Genomic DNA, 14020 nt, shown 5'->3' with positions numbered 1-14020 from the left:
TTGGGACTGGGTTATAGTTTCAGAGGCTCAGTTAGTCCATTATCATCATGGTGGGAAGCATGGCAGTGTCCAGGCAGACATGGTGCTGGAAAAGGAACAGAGAGTTCTATATCTTGATCTGAAGGCAGCAGGAGACCGTTTCACACTGGCCAGACTTGAGCAAATATATGAGACCTCAAAGTCTGGCCTCCACAGCGACACATTTCCTCTAACAAGGCCACACCTCCTCCTACAGTAAAGCCACGTCTCCTAATAGTCCCAATTCTCATGGGCCAAGCATATTCAAGACACCACACAGAGCAAAGGTGGACCCACAAACAAATCCAGCTTGTGTATCTCAGCCAAAAGGTAGGAAAATGGCTCAGCTAAGAACCTCAGGGAAGTGGCCTGAGGCCTTCTTCAGGTAGGAGGTCAGCAGAGCTGCAAGGGCAATATCTTTCTTACTTCTTTCTTAAACAAGAAAGGTCTATCCAAGGTTGTTCAGAGCACCCAAATAATAGTAACTAGAGAGTCTCAGACAGGTTTCTATGACAGAACTGCCTAGAAGACAGAGACGTCATCATGAAACTCAGGATCCACTGAAAGGAGGGCTGAAGAAGTGGAGAGGAAACCCCGCTTTCTCCTTTAATTGTGTTTTTGGCCCTTTGATCTATAAGCAAGCAGGATGGAGAGAGGCTATACCAAACAGAAAAGTCTGTAGGAATCAGAGGAGCCTGCCTGGCCTTATGTGATTCCTTTACTCTTGCATAATACCAAGGCATACAAGGACTCTCCCGCATGAATTGCCAAGCAAGCCAATACCCATTCCTTAGGAAGGTGTGATGGTCCACCAAGTACTTTGTGAAGGGACCCAGAGGCCCAAGGCTCTGATAAGGGACACTCTGAGGCCAGAAGACAACCCACGCGTAGTAGCCGAAGGAGACAATGACTGAACCAGAACAAGCTGCCCCTCTGGAAGTAGCCGGTGCCTATGTCCGTCAGTCAGCATCGCTGCAGCAACCCCATAGACAGTTTCTTGCACCAGGTGGAAGTTGGCCAGGGCTGGGCGAGTGGCTTCCTGGGCACCAGACCAGGAATGTTGTTTTTGCGGTGACCTGGGGACCTAGTCTCAGTCTTTCACAGTATAGGAGACATTTCTCAATTTCAGTTAGAGTAGCCACTGTTTTGCTTCTTTGATAATGGCTAGTCCAGTTTCTGAGCCATTTCAGTGGGTTGTGTGTGGTGAGCAGTATTGAGCCTCTCCTTTTGCTCACCTCATTCGGGCGGAGCCCATTACTTGAGCCTTTTATTTCCAAAATTACAATTTGATTTTTTTTCCACATACATAGAAGAAAAGAGAGCAAAGATAAGACACCCCAACAAGAGCAACATGAGAGAAAAGGTACAGCTCATCCTGGCAGAAGCTCTGCGGTGGAGAGGGAGACGAACGCCTGCTAGTGTTAGTGCTCAACCCTCGTCCTATGTTTCATATCTCAGGGTCCTGTGCTGATTATTAAGCTGGATATTCAGGAAAACATGGGCCTCCCTAGTTTTCCCTAGCCTCCCCTTCAGACATTCCCTCTAGTCCATCTCCATTTCTTTGTGACTCTCTGCTGACCCACAGAACTACTCTCTATCAGGAACCCCAGAGTTCCAGCATTTGCTGTGACGTAAGTATGCTAAATGTGCCTGTCTTACTCTCCATTCTTTAACCTCCAGAGTACAGTTCAGCCTACTGTTTCCCACATACCTAAACGTCTCCTCTCAGCTTACCTCCATCCCCTTTGGACTCAGACTTGAGGTGTGAATAGAGTCTCCCCAGTACTTCCTTGCTGTCCTATTCAGCCAGTGCTTGTAGAATATTACCATTTATTTGGGCTACAAGCTCTAAGAGACCACAGATGCCAACCCAGACTACTGTATCCAGAAAAACTATCAATCACAAATAATGGAGAAATAAAATTACTTCATAATAAAAACAATTTTTAAGAAGTTTCAACATTGCAGTTCTACAGAAGGCACTAGACAAAACTCCCAGTTTGGGGAGGTTATCTATATCCAAAAACCTACAGCAATAAATATCCAAGACCAGTTAAGCAAAAGAGAGGGAAAAAACAGAACAACAACATAGGAGAAATTTAATGAACACTGTTCAATAGTAACTCCCAATATCAGATGTCAAAATTCTCCAATAAAAAAGACACTATGTCATCCCACCCTGTAGCCAGTAAGGCTAAGTCTCTGAAGACTGAAGAACATTCCAAATACCTGTGTAGGGTAGCAGGAGACCCCAAGCATTTGAGATCAAGAATAGTACAAAGTACTTCTCATTTATATTATTGAATGAAGGAAAACATGAGTTGATGTTTAAAGTTCATTTAAACAAATACAAGTACAGTGAGAGAACTGACCTAGTGTTACGACTTTCATCTTTTGTTTGTTTGTTTTGTTTTTTTGTTTTTGTTTTTTTTTTTTTTTTTTTTTTTTTTTTGAGACAGGGTTTCTCTGTATAGCCCTGGCTGTCCTGGAACTCACTCTGTAGACCAGGCTGGCCTCAAACTCAGAAATCCACCTGCCTCTGCCTCCCAAGTGCTGGGATTAAAGGCATGTGCCAACACTGCCCAGCTATGTCTTTCATCTTTGGCCATGTGAAAAGAACCAAGAATATTTCTCCCAGCCTTTCACTTTCCCACAGAGATAGTGTGAATATTCTAAAGCATTCCCTTCATATCTGTTTTCTTTTTCAAATTCATTCACTTATCACAGTTTATGAAATTCTTTCCAGAAGGATACTTGATGGGAAGAGCAATTCTTCACTCTGCCCTATCCACAGTTCACAGTTACTTCACAGCTTTCTTACACAGGCTCCCACAGACTAGCATACTAGGCGGACTGGATTACAAAACTAGATCCATCTTTTTGCTACATCAAAGGACCATATCTCACCATCAAGTGCAGATATTATCTTAGGCTAAAAGGATTGAAAAAAGTAGTTCCAAGCAAATGGAACCAAGAAGCAAACAGGTATAGCAAAAGAGATTTCAAACTAAAACTAATCAGAAGAGACAGGCAAGGACATGTCATTCTAATTAAAGGAAAAATTCACCAATTGGATTGTAAACATTTATAGGTGGCTAAACATTATATGCTTAAGTTAAAACAAAACACAACCTCACAACTACAACTGAAATCACATATTTACCCTAACACAGTGAAGCTGGGAGACTTCAGTACCTGACATCTACAAATATGCAGGCGGGCCATCAAGAGAAATTCTGGAATTAAGTAACAACATAAAACAAACGAACCTTGCAAACATCTACAGAACATTCCACTCAATATACACCTTCTTTTTAGCAACCCAAGGAACTTGCTCCAAAATTGACTACATATTAGCAAATCTTGTCAGAGATAGGAAAATTAAATAATACCCGCAAATAACCTATCTAACCACCATAGATTAAAGTTGGCTACCAACAACAATAGAAATGGCAGATAGCATACAAACTTGTGAAGCTCCTTAATCAATAAAAATTGGGTCGTTAGAAATGAAGAAAGAAACTGAAAACTTTTAGAACTGAATGAAAATAAAAATATAGCATACTTAAACTTTGAGACACAATTAAGGCAGTTTGAAGAGGCAAATTCATAGCACAAAGTCCCTACATAAAAAACAAAACAAAGTAAAACTGAAGAGAGCTCCTATTAGAAACTCTTAATGGTACACTTGAAGTGGCCAATGTGATGCCATTTTGTTTTGCCTGGACTTTGTGTTAGCTTAGACAGCTCTCAGTCCTCTACCTCCTCCCACAATGGTTACCTCTTCATTGGAAACACATTTGAGATTTTATTCTTTTCTTTTTCTCTCAGGAACTAGTATTTATTATCAAAGTCATATTAGATGTTAATAAGATAACACACACACACACACACACACACACACACATACACACACACAAATTGTGCATATTGCAACTCAGTAAAGCCAAATGGAACCCAAGTCATAAAAGAAGCAACTTGATTATAGCCAAAAACCTCCAAGTTTTAAAATGTCTTTATATACACACCCAACAAATTAAAATGGTTAAGAAGAAAAAAATTCAGAAGTCTGGTATTGAGGTCTATAAAACACATTGCTTAAGCATGTCTGTCAATTCAAATATCACACCCTTGGTCTCTCAGCTTTGTGACATTCATCATCTGGCAGAATCTTTCAGCCACCTCTGGAGACTCAAATTTAACCACTCTGCAACTGCTAGGACTTTATATTTTTCAGCTTGATGTAGGCATATAGCACATGGACACATTCATTGAATCTGTCCTTTAGTATCTTCCATATAAAATCAAATGGGAGATTTCTCACAAATATCTGGTAGGCCTTCCTGGCTGCCCCAGGTATATGGCCACCAGCTCTCCCATAGCGACTCAGGAAGTTTCTTGTAAAGTTGCTCTGCTCCATCCCCATGGTTCAGTCAAAGTTAGCACCAACTTGTCACTCAAGGCTAGACTCATTTGTTCAATGCCAGTGCCCAATGCTGGGCCCATGGCAGGGCACATGTGCTCCAGGCTATTTGCAACCCTTGCTCCAAGCTCATGTACTCAAGATGATTGGCTTGTGATTCCTCAAGACCTATGTGCTTTTGGTTGGTGGTACTCATGTGTTCCAGGCAAGCACCCGTAGCATCCATCACAGGGGTAATACACTCCAAGCCAGCCCGATGTCTGTGGCATCGTGTGCAGGTCCATGCTGTCAATGGCAGGGTTAATGTGCTCTATACTAGAGTACATGCACTCAATGATTTGCTCCACAGAGCTAATAAGTCAAGCCATGCATTCCATGCCAAAGCCTATGCAGACACCCATGTGCTAGATGTCATTCCCGATGAGCTCTATGGTCTGGCCCATGTGCTCAATACTGAAGATCATGTGGTCCAGGCCCAGTGGGCCTATGTGCTCAATGCCAAAGCCCATGCTATCAATGAGTTCATGACCAAGCCCATATGTTCAGAGCCTACTCAATCCACATCCTAGGCCTGCACTCATGTGCTCCATGCCAGTACAACCAATGCAACAATGCCAGGGCCTGTCCTCTTTATCTCAGGGACACTGCCTCCTCCCTGCTTTACAATGATCTTTCCTCTCATCAGTATGTTACTTAGCATTTTGTTTATCTGGTCCACATTCATGCTAAATCTAAATTGCACCATGTTTTCTGTTTTACCACAAAAGGATCACTCCATGTCTCCTATTTTATATATTCCAATTCTATGCTTTGCCCTTCCTGCAGGATCCCTGGTTTCTCATAACTGTCAAAAGCTATCTTTGACATCTAGGGTAACCTGAGGTTGAGCATTAAGTCAATGATTAATCATTCAGCAGGCATTTCTCATTGGAAACAAAGTCCGATTCTCTAGGGCCAGCAAAATATTCTCTGGGGCCAACAAGAAAGTCTCTGGGGCCAGTGAGAAAAAGTGGGAAAGAATCGTATACACAGATGCTGCCTGTGACCTGGACTACCTGCTGCCCTATCCTAATTGCCCTTTGGGGCTGGAGATGAGGTGGCATGGAATCAGCAGCACAGAAGCTGGGGGCAGGTGAGACAGGCAGCAAGCTTATCTGAAAGCTGTGCAAGCTCCTTTAATACTTTCCAAACACACCCCATTTGTCCCAAGAAAGCATCTCTTCTAAACAGCAGTTCCTGAATGTCTGGCATTGTCTGTATCAGTAATCCTTGCTCTCTCAGGCAGTCTTCAATTAGGTCATTAGAGTTGGGGGTGATCACTGACTTTGTGACCTGTAGAGCCCAATTGGTCATGTTGCATAACATCATCAAAAAAGGCTCGAACATCTGCAATAATGACAGCACCATGTCTTCCAGAATATCTTTTCCCCAAAGGTTGCGGGGAACATCAGCCACAATAGGTATAAAAGATCCTTGATTGCTATCCTTGTCCTGCCAACAGACAGGTCAGGTAGTCATTTTTTTGGTATCCTGTATCCAACTACAATAATGGAGGAACCAGACCAGAATTCCAATAGGGGGATTTCTATGATTCATGTTTCATTATAGCATCATCTGCCCCTGTGTCAACTCACCCTTTAATGGGTATGCAGTCTAAATGTTAATCATCAATGAGAGAGGAAATACAGGCGAGGTCCAGAAGACTCCTAGCTGAGCAGGGGTCCCTCTTACTGGATGAAGGGTTCCCCTTTGAGGTTTAAATTTTCTTCCTGCTTTTGAGAACAAAAATCCTTAGCTCAATGGAAATCTTTGTTACAATGAGGGCATCTGGTCTTGGGCCTAACTGAGGGGCAGTCCAATCTGAGGTGACCAGGTTTGCCAGAGCCCCAACAGATGCAATCAGGAGGCCTTTCAAGAAGAGGGTAAATCCTCTGTACTTGCTCCATGACCAAGGTATCAATGTAGGTAGTCAGTGCTCCAATAGGCCCCTTGCTAGGGTCCAAATCACTAGTAGCAACAACCCATTTATGGATATCATCAATCCTTATGGCTACCACACCATAGCGAGTGGGGGTGTTAAGTCCCTCCTATGCAAGCTGCTTAACAAGCTTATCTCTGGTTATGCCAGAATCTCCTCGACTTTCAACTGCCTTAATCACACAGGACAGAAGTCTGTGAAGGGCTCCACAGAATGCTGGACAAGATTGTGAAAGTAAGCTGAAGGGTCTCGAGGGATGCAGGCCTTAAGAGCCTTAAATGCAAGATCAGCAACTTGGTTAAAGAAAGTATGCAGTCAGATAGTGGCCTGAGTGAAAGGGTTAAAGTGACCCTGTGACCAGTAAGCTTATTAAAGGTAACGTTAAGGTCATATATTCCAGGTTAATCCTAGACTGATTCTCAGCCAAGTCATGATATGCAGACCTCTAGTTAAGAAACACGGCAGGGTCCAGCACTGCCTTAAGTAGATTAAACCAGTCATGAAAGGTCTGGATGCGCATGGCTCATTGCTGTAGTCCTTGTTCAAAATAAGGGGAATCTGGGCCAGAGTCATTGGCAGCTTTTCTTGTTAGTGTCACATCTACCAGAGTAATTGGAATTCAGGGCCTAGTCACCACATTAGAACCAAGATTAACAGGGAAAGCCTCATGATATACCTGAGGATAATGAGGCATCCCAGGATTCCTTGAAGCAGAAGGAGCTCTTGTTTCTAGAAAACTGATATTTAATGCCCACTTTGGCTTGTAGTGTGATGCCCAACCACAGTGATTTCTAGACTTTCATTGTCTTTTTAAACTAATTGTTATAGCAATAACAACATGTCTCACATTAATTTCAGAAAATTTGTATTCAATAGATTTGGGATATATCAACATGCATTTTTGTGCATCATCCTCAAAGACTGGGGTAAATGGTTCCAGGACCATGCTGTGCAAATTCAGATAAAGTGCTATGACTTCTATATATGATTAATTTAATGGGTAAAAGGAGGCTAAACTTTAAAGTTCTCTGACCAATGAAGGTGGAAATGACCAGATTAATATTTATTTGCCTAATATAACTAAAAATAAAAAGGGAAATACATTAAAAATTCATTCTACACCCTTAGACACCAGGCAATGAAGAAAACAGAGACGTTAGAACCAAAAATAGGCATTCACTTTGCCTTGGCTATAGCTTGGAGAAAATTCTCTTGGGCAGTGGGAGTTTCAAATGCAGATGTGTTTTCATTTTCCCTCCCCTTTCCTTTTCCATTTCCTTTTGTTTTTCCCTTTCCTTTTCCCTTTTCCTTTCCCATTTCCTTTTGCCTCCTGTTTATTCCTTGTGTTTTTATTATGCTACAATAGCAAAGAATACAGACAGTGTTGCTAGGCAGAAAGAAAGAAGAGTTCCATGGGTACCAATCTTTTGCCCTGTACCATATTTGTAGAGACAAATAGCCCTATGCCAGCTTCTGCTGAGACAAATTCATGGGTAATGTTAATTATACCCTTTACAAATGAAATGACAAGCAGTTAGTAAGTCCTTGTACTAGATGGTTTTGTGTCAACTTGACACAAGCTGGAATTATCTCAGAGAAAGGAGTTCCTCGGTCACTAATTGAGGAAATGCCTCTGTGAGATCCAACTGTAAGGCATTTTCTCAATTAGTGATCAAGGGGGTAGGGTCCCTTGTGGGTGGAGCCATCTGTGTGCTGATAGTCTTGCATTCTATAAGAAAGCAAGCTGAGCAAGCCAGGGGAAGCAAGCCAGTAAAGAACATCCCTCCATGGCCTCTGCATCAGCTCCTACTTCCTGACCTGCTTGAGTTCCAGTCCTGAGTTCCTTTTTTGATGAACAGCAATGTGGAAAGTGTAAGCTGAATAAACCCTTTCCTCCTCAATTTGCTTCTTGGTCATGATGTTTGTGCAGGAATAGAAACCCTGACTAAGACAGTCCTTTTCTGAAAGTGAAAGTGAGTACTTCTCATATGAAGTTCAGGGAAGAGTGAATCTTCTGAGGCTGGATTCCTTCTGTGTTAAAGAACAAACCTTGTTTTAAAGAAGGCCAGCCTAAAGTCAAAAGATAAGGAGTTGGGTGACATACCAGAGGATGAGGTAAGAAAATTGGAAACACTAAGTGTCATCTTAATGTGATAGGGGCCTTATATGTCTCCAGAACCCTACTCCTAAAGGCAGTGGGGTAAAGGCTTTTCCTGCTGAGTCTGTCTGTGCAGGCATGGAGTCAGAACATTAAAAGAAAGAAGCACAGTTTAAGTTCAACCATGGCAGATGTCCAAGCTGCTAGTAATTCATCTTCAAGCTCTGTTCCTACTGTCACATTAAAAACAAGCCAGCACTGGCCTTTCAGTGAGTGCCAGAGCCTCACAGGCTGATGGCAGCGAATGCAACTCTCTGTTCCTTTCTGGCTCTAAACTCACTAGCCATTCAGTCCTGGCCTCTGGTTAATATCATTGAAAGAAATACTTCTCACCTCAAAGGAATAAAAGACAGAGTTTATTTTGGGTTATACATGAGTGACCATGGGTCAGGTCACAGATGGAGGCTATTCAAACTTCTACGTTCCAACTTGAAAGCAGCATCATGAGGATTTTACAGTATTACAAACCCAAGGTCATAAATCAAGGCAAGTTTAAAATACATTGGCAGGTACACCAGAGAAGAGGTTCAGCAAGATAGGAGGGCTTTTCTATAGGCCTAAGATGACATCTGATGACATTTCCTAGTTTGGGGGGAGGTAGGTCTGCTAAGTTACTAGTTAACTTCCAAAAACCTTTGATCTATTAGTCACAAGATATTAGTTCCTGTGCAGAAGTGGCCAAACTCATTACAGTTTGTCTTGTCACTTTTTGTCAGGATATTTGGAATTAGTGGCCCATACCTTGGACACTGGAACCTTGAGAGATCGTGCTGTGGAAAGCTTGTGTCCCTTCTTACTCTTACATTACAGCAAATCACAGAGCAGAAGGCAATGTCCACTATATATTTTTTTCTGATGCTTTGTGTGTGGCTCAGAAACAGAGATTCTACATACATATTAATAATAACCTCTCTCCTCCCAAAAGTTAATAATAAGCAAAAGTCTTTGGAAAAAAGAAAAGAAGGCACAAGAAAACTTTCCCCTCAAAAAATAAAAATAACCCAGAACTATTTCTGCTGCGTTAAAATGTGTTTGAGTCATCTGGGACTCTTAAAGTTTTCATTTCGAACTTCCGCAGGTGACATTCCCACAGCATGTAATAATGATTGATGGACAAAAATCTCTTAAAAAATCAGCTTTTGTCTTTAGGGTATAATCATGTTTCTCTCGGATGCATGTACAGGTCTCAGTGAAGTGCTTGATACAGACATGGCATCTGATAAATATTCATTGCTCTCATTGTAGCTGTTACTATCAATTTTTAAGGCATGGAGAATAGGAAATGTGAAGAGAGATATATAATGAGGGTTGAGAAATGGAGATGGGCAGTTAAGATCCCAGCCTTGACTCTTATGAGCTATGTGACTTGACCAAGCTACTTAGCCTGACACAGTCATGCCAAATGTAAAAATGGGGATGGGAGGGGTCAATCTCATGGAATTGAGCACGTTATGTAACTGGTGGATAGGTGGTGTTCAATAAATGTAAGCTGTTTGTCTTATTCATTTTAGGCAGATTTATATTTTGACACTTGGCTTTAATCTCCATGGCATTCGGTGCTTTATTACTATCTTTGAATGAGTGGTGGTGATTGGGATCATTCAATTAATTAGTGCATGTAAGACATCTTGGTAAATGTTGATAATCTGGTTGCTATCCACCCAAGACTATTCTTATTTCCTTCATTTAGCAGTAAAGTTAGTATGGCCAATCAACCTTACAAAGGAGGCATAAAAGAATTGGCATCTGAGAGATTACCAAGAAAGGGAAAATAAAATAAAGGCTATAAAATAAACTTTTATTCTCCTGTAGTAATTGTCTCGGGGGCTTACTGTCTTTTCTGTTTGCTAACCTAGGCCTAGTACTGGAAACTTCTAGCTTCCGTACAGTCTTATCTAGGTCTAGAATGTTTTTAGCTGCTGAAAACTTGCTGCTAAAACTCACTTCTAAATGAGCTCACCCTTTCTAGTTCTTTCTGAACTCTAGCTGGCTAGTTCAACTCTGCTGTTCTGGCTCAAAATTCTACTCCACACTGGCTGATTCAATCTGGCTTCTCTCAGCTTCTCCCAAATTTTTCTTCTTGGCCTCATGCTAACCTTGACAATATGTTCTAATCTGGTTTCTTTTCATTCTCTGGCTCATTCTGTCTTCACCTGTGTCTAGCTGGTTCTCTTCAATCTGTCTCTGTAAAACTCTTCAGACAAACCCTGCCTCCCGCCATCCTCTGTGCCACTCTACTCTCCCTCTCAACTCTAATGTACTGCCTTCACAAACTCTACTATATCCCTGCACAATAAGCTCTTCCTCCTGTACTGTCTGTCTCTCCCTTAAGTAGCTTCCCTTTCCTCTTCTTGTGAGAGTTGAGCATATCCTACCTATTTTCTGTCAAATCTGTCTCTGATTTGTTACTTTTTCTGCCACTCAATTAGACATCACCTTCAAACATGGGTGCTTCCTTCTACAAGCTACCTTTACCTTCATTATTTGGGATTAAAGGTGACTACTAAGGGCATGTGTGTATTCCACCCAGAGGCATTAAAGGTGTGTGCTAAGGACTGGGCCAGACCTAGAACTAGAAACAGGTTCAAATATCCTATAACAAAAGGACAAAAGAGAGAGAGGTCATTCTCAGACCTCACCCAGGACATTATGATTTAACAAATCTGAGATGGGGATTAGACATCATTCATGTTTTATGACTTCAGAAATTCACATATGGCTTTTCATATGTTTTCTTTATGTGACCAGGCAGAGGAGCACTACTCTAGGAGAGAGCAAAGCCTTGACCACTGTTAACCACACAACTTATCAAATCTTTCCCACTGGGAGCTCCAGCCTTTCTCAATTTTAGTCTTCTGATTTATGCATTCTGCCAATGAAGAGTACTGCAGCTGTTATCCTAAAGCTACCATTCCCTTGGCACACGGAGCTGAGCACTTCTAAAGAGCATCTTAATGACACTGGGGAGAGGAGAGTCTGTTCAGTATCTCCAATACTTTGCTTTGTAACCATGCCACACAGGAATCCTCTAGTTCCTGCCTCGGGTAATATAAGACATTACCCTGGGAAGCTATGTGGTTTTACACAGAAACAACTTTAGACTTCTGTATGGCAAGGATATGTCTGTATGTCTTCTTTTCTTCAGCTGTACAGGAGAGTTTTTTTGATATCATTGTTCAGATATGTTAGAATGACGTGAGGTAGCTTAAATATGTGTCCTGGACCAAATGCACAATAGTGAAGCTGCTCTTGAATGTAAATAATAGGTCCTGTCCTTGGCTCCTAAGTGTCTCTTAGGAGGGATTTGAACATGATGATTCCTGGTTCCACCATGATACTGAATCGGAATCTGATTGTGGTTCAAGTACTAGAAGTGCAATATATATAATAAATATATATATTTCTTCTCTCATGTATTATATCCCAACCTGACTACAGTTTCATCTCCTCCCTCTCCTATAAATCTCTCCTGTCTACCTCCCCACTCCTCCCAAATCAATTCCTCCTGTTTCCCTTCAGAAAAGAGCGGTCTGTCATGGATACCAATTCAACATTACAATAAGACTAGGCACAAACTGTCATATCAAGGCTGGATGAGGCAATCCAATAGGAGGAAAAGGTCCCAAAAGCAGACAAAAGAGTCAGAGGCAATATTTTTTTCCATTGTTAGGAGTCCCTCAAGAAGACACAGCTGAAAGAGAAAATTCTCGACTGAGCAATCTCAAGTGACTGAGAAGCACTTAACATGTTCAACATTCTTAGTAATTGGGGAAATGCAAATCAAAACAACCCTGAGATTCCACCTTACACCAATCAGAATGGCAAAGATAAAAAAAACTCAAGTGACAGCAGATGCTGATGAGGATGTGGAGAAAGAGGAACACTCCTCCATTGTTGGTGGGATTGCAAGCTGGTACAACCACTTTGGAAATCAACCTGGTGGTTCCTCAAAACATTGGAACTGGTTCTACCTGAGGACCCAGCTATACCACTCCTGGACATATACCCAAAAGATTCTCCAACATATAACAAGGACACATGCTCCACTATGTTTATAGCAGCCTTATTTATAATATCCAGAAGCTGAAAACCACTCAGATATTCCTCAATGGAAGAATGAATACAAAAAATGTGGTTCATTTCCACAGTAGAATGCTACTCAGTTATTTAAAATGATGATCATAGGAATTTTGCAGGCAAATGGATGGAACTAGAAAATACCATCCTGAGTGAGGTAATCCAGACCCAAAAGATATGCATTCACTAATAAGTAGATATTAGCTCAAAAGCTCAGATACCCATGATACAACTCATAGACTGTATAAAGCTTAACAAGAAGGAAGGCTAAAGTGTGGATGCTTCAGTTCCACTTAGAAGGGGGAATAAAATAATCATGGAGATTAGAGGGAGGGAGGGTTCTGGGTGGAAGAAGGGAGGAGAGAGAAAATGGGGGCAGGTTCAAGTATGAGAAGAAACAGGAAAGAAGGCCAGATGGCCAGGAGAATGAATAGAAATCAGTAGCAATGGGGGGTGGGGAATGGGGGTAACCACTAGAAAGTCCTAGACATCAGGGATGTGAGAGGCTCCAGGACCCAGAGGGGATGACATTTGTGGAAATACTGAACAGAGGAAAGATAGAACCTGAAGAGACCAACTCCAGTAGATAGGCATGGCCCCCAGTCGAGGGATGGGGTTACCCACCCTTCTCAAAATTTTTAATTCAAAATTGTTACTGTCTAAAGGAAAAACAGGGACAAAAATGGAGCAGAGATTGAAGGAAAGGCCAGAGTCCACCCCACCTGGGTATCCATCCCATCTGTAGACACCAAAACCCAACAGTATTGCTGATACCAAGAAGTGTTTGCAGACAAGAGGGTAGTATGGCTGTCCTCTGAGAGGCTCTGCCAGCACCTAAGACAGATGCAAATATCACAGTCAATCATTGAACTGAGCCTGGGGACCCCAATGGAAGAAGAGTTAGGGAAGGACTTGAAGGAACTGAAGGGGACTGCAACCCCATAGGAAGAACAACTATTTCAACTAACCTGACCCTGAGAGCTTCCAGGGACTAAATCACTAACCAAAGAGTACATGGATGGGTCCACAGATCCAGCTGCATATGTAGTAGAGGATGGCATTATCTGCCATGAATGGGAGTGGAGGCACTTAGTCCTGTGGAAGGTTGTTGCCCCAGTGAAGGGGGATGTTAGAGGGGTGAGGTGAGACCGGGTGGGTTGGGGAGTACCCTCTTAGAGGAAAAGAGGAAAGATGGGATGGGGGTTTGTGAAGGGGAGACCGGGAAAGGGGACAACATTTGAAATGTAAATAAATAAAATAATAAAAAATATAAAAAAAGGAAAAGAAGAAGAGGAAGAGGAAGAAGGGAAGAGGAAGAGGAAGAGGAAGAAGAAGAAGAAGAAGAAGAAGAAGAAGAAGAAGAAGA

The 14020-nt window shown here is 41.9% G+C and overlaps 2 pseudogenes; both read right to left on the bottom strand.

Moving 5' to 3' along the window:
* Window positions 1-624: 624 nt before the first annotated feature.
* LOC116083404 lies at window positions 625-1684 on the bottom strand (annotated as a pseudogene).
* A 2432-nt stretch (window positions 1685-4116) lies between these two features.
* LOC116083398 lies at window positions 4117-4637 on the bottom strand (annotated as a pseudogene).
* Between the last annotated feature and the right edge of the window lie 9383 nt (window positions 4638-14020).

Source organism: Mastomys coucha, unplaced genomic scaffold, assembly GCF_008632895.1.
Source record: "Mastomys coucha isolate ucsf_1 unplaced genomic scaffold, UCSF_Mcou_1 pScaffold12, whole genome shotgun sequence".
Taxonomy (NCBI): domain Eukaryota; kingdom Metazoa; phylum Chordata; class Mammalia; order Rodentia; family Muridae; genus Mastomys; species Mastomys coucha.
This window is presented reverse-complemented; position numbering and strand designations above follow the sequence as displayed.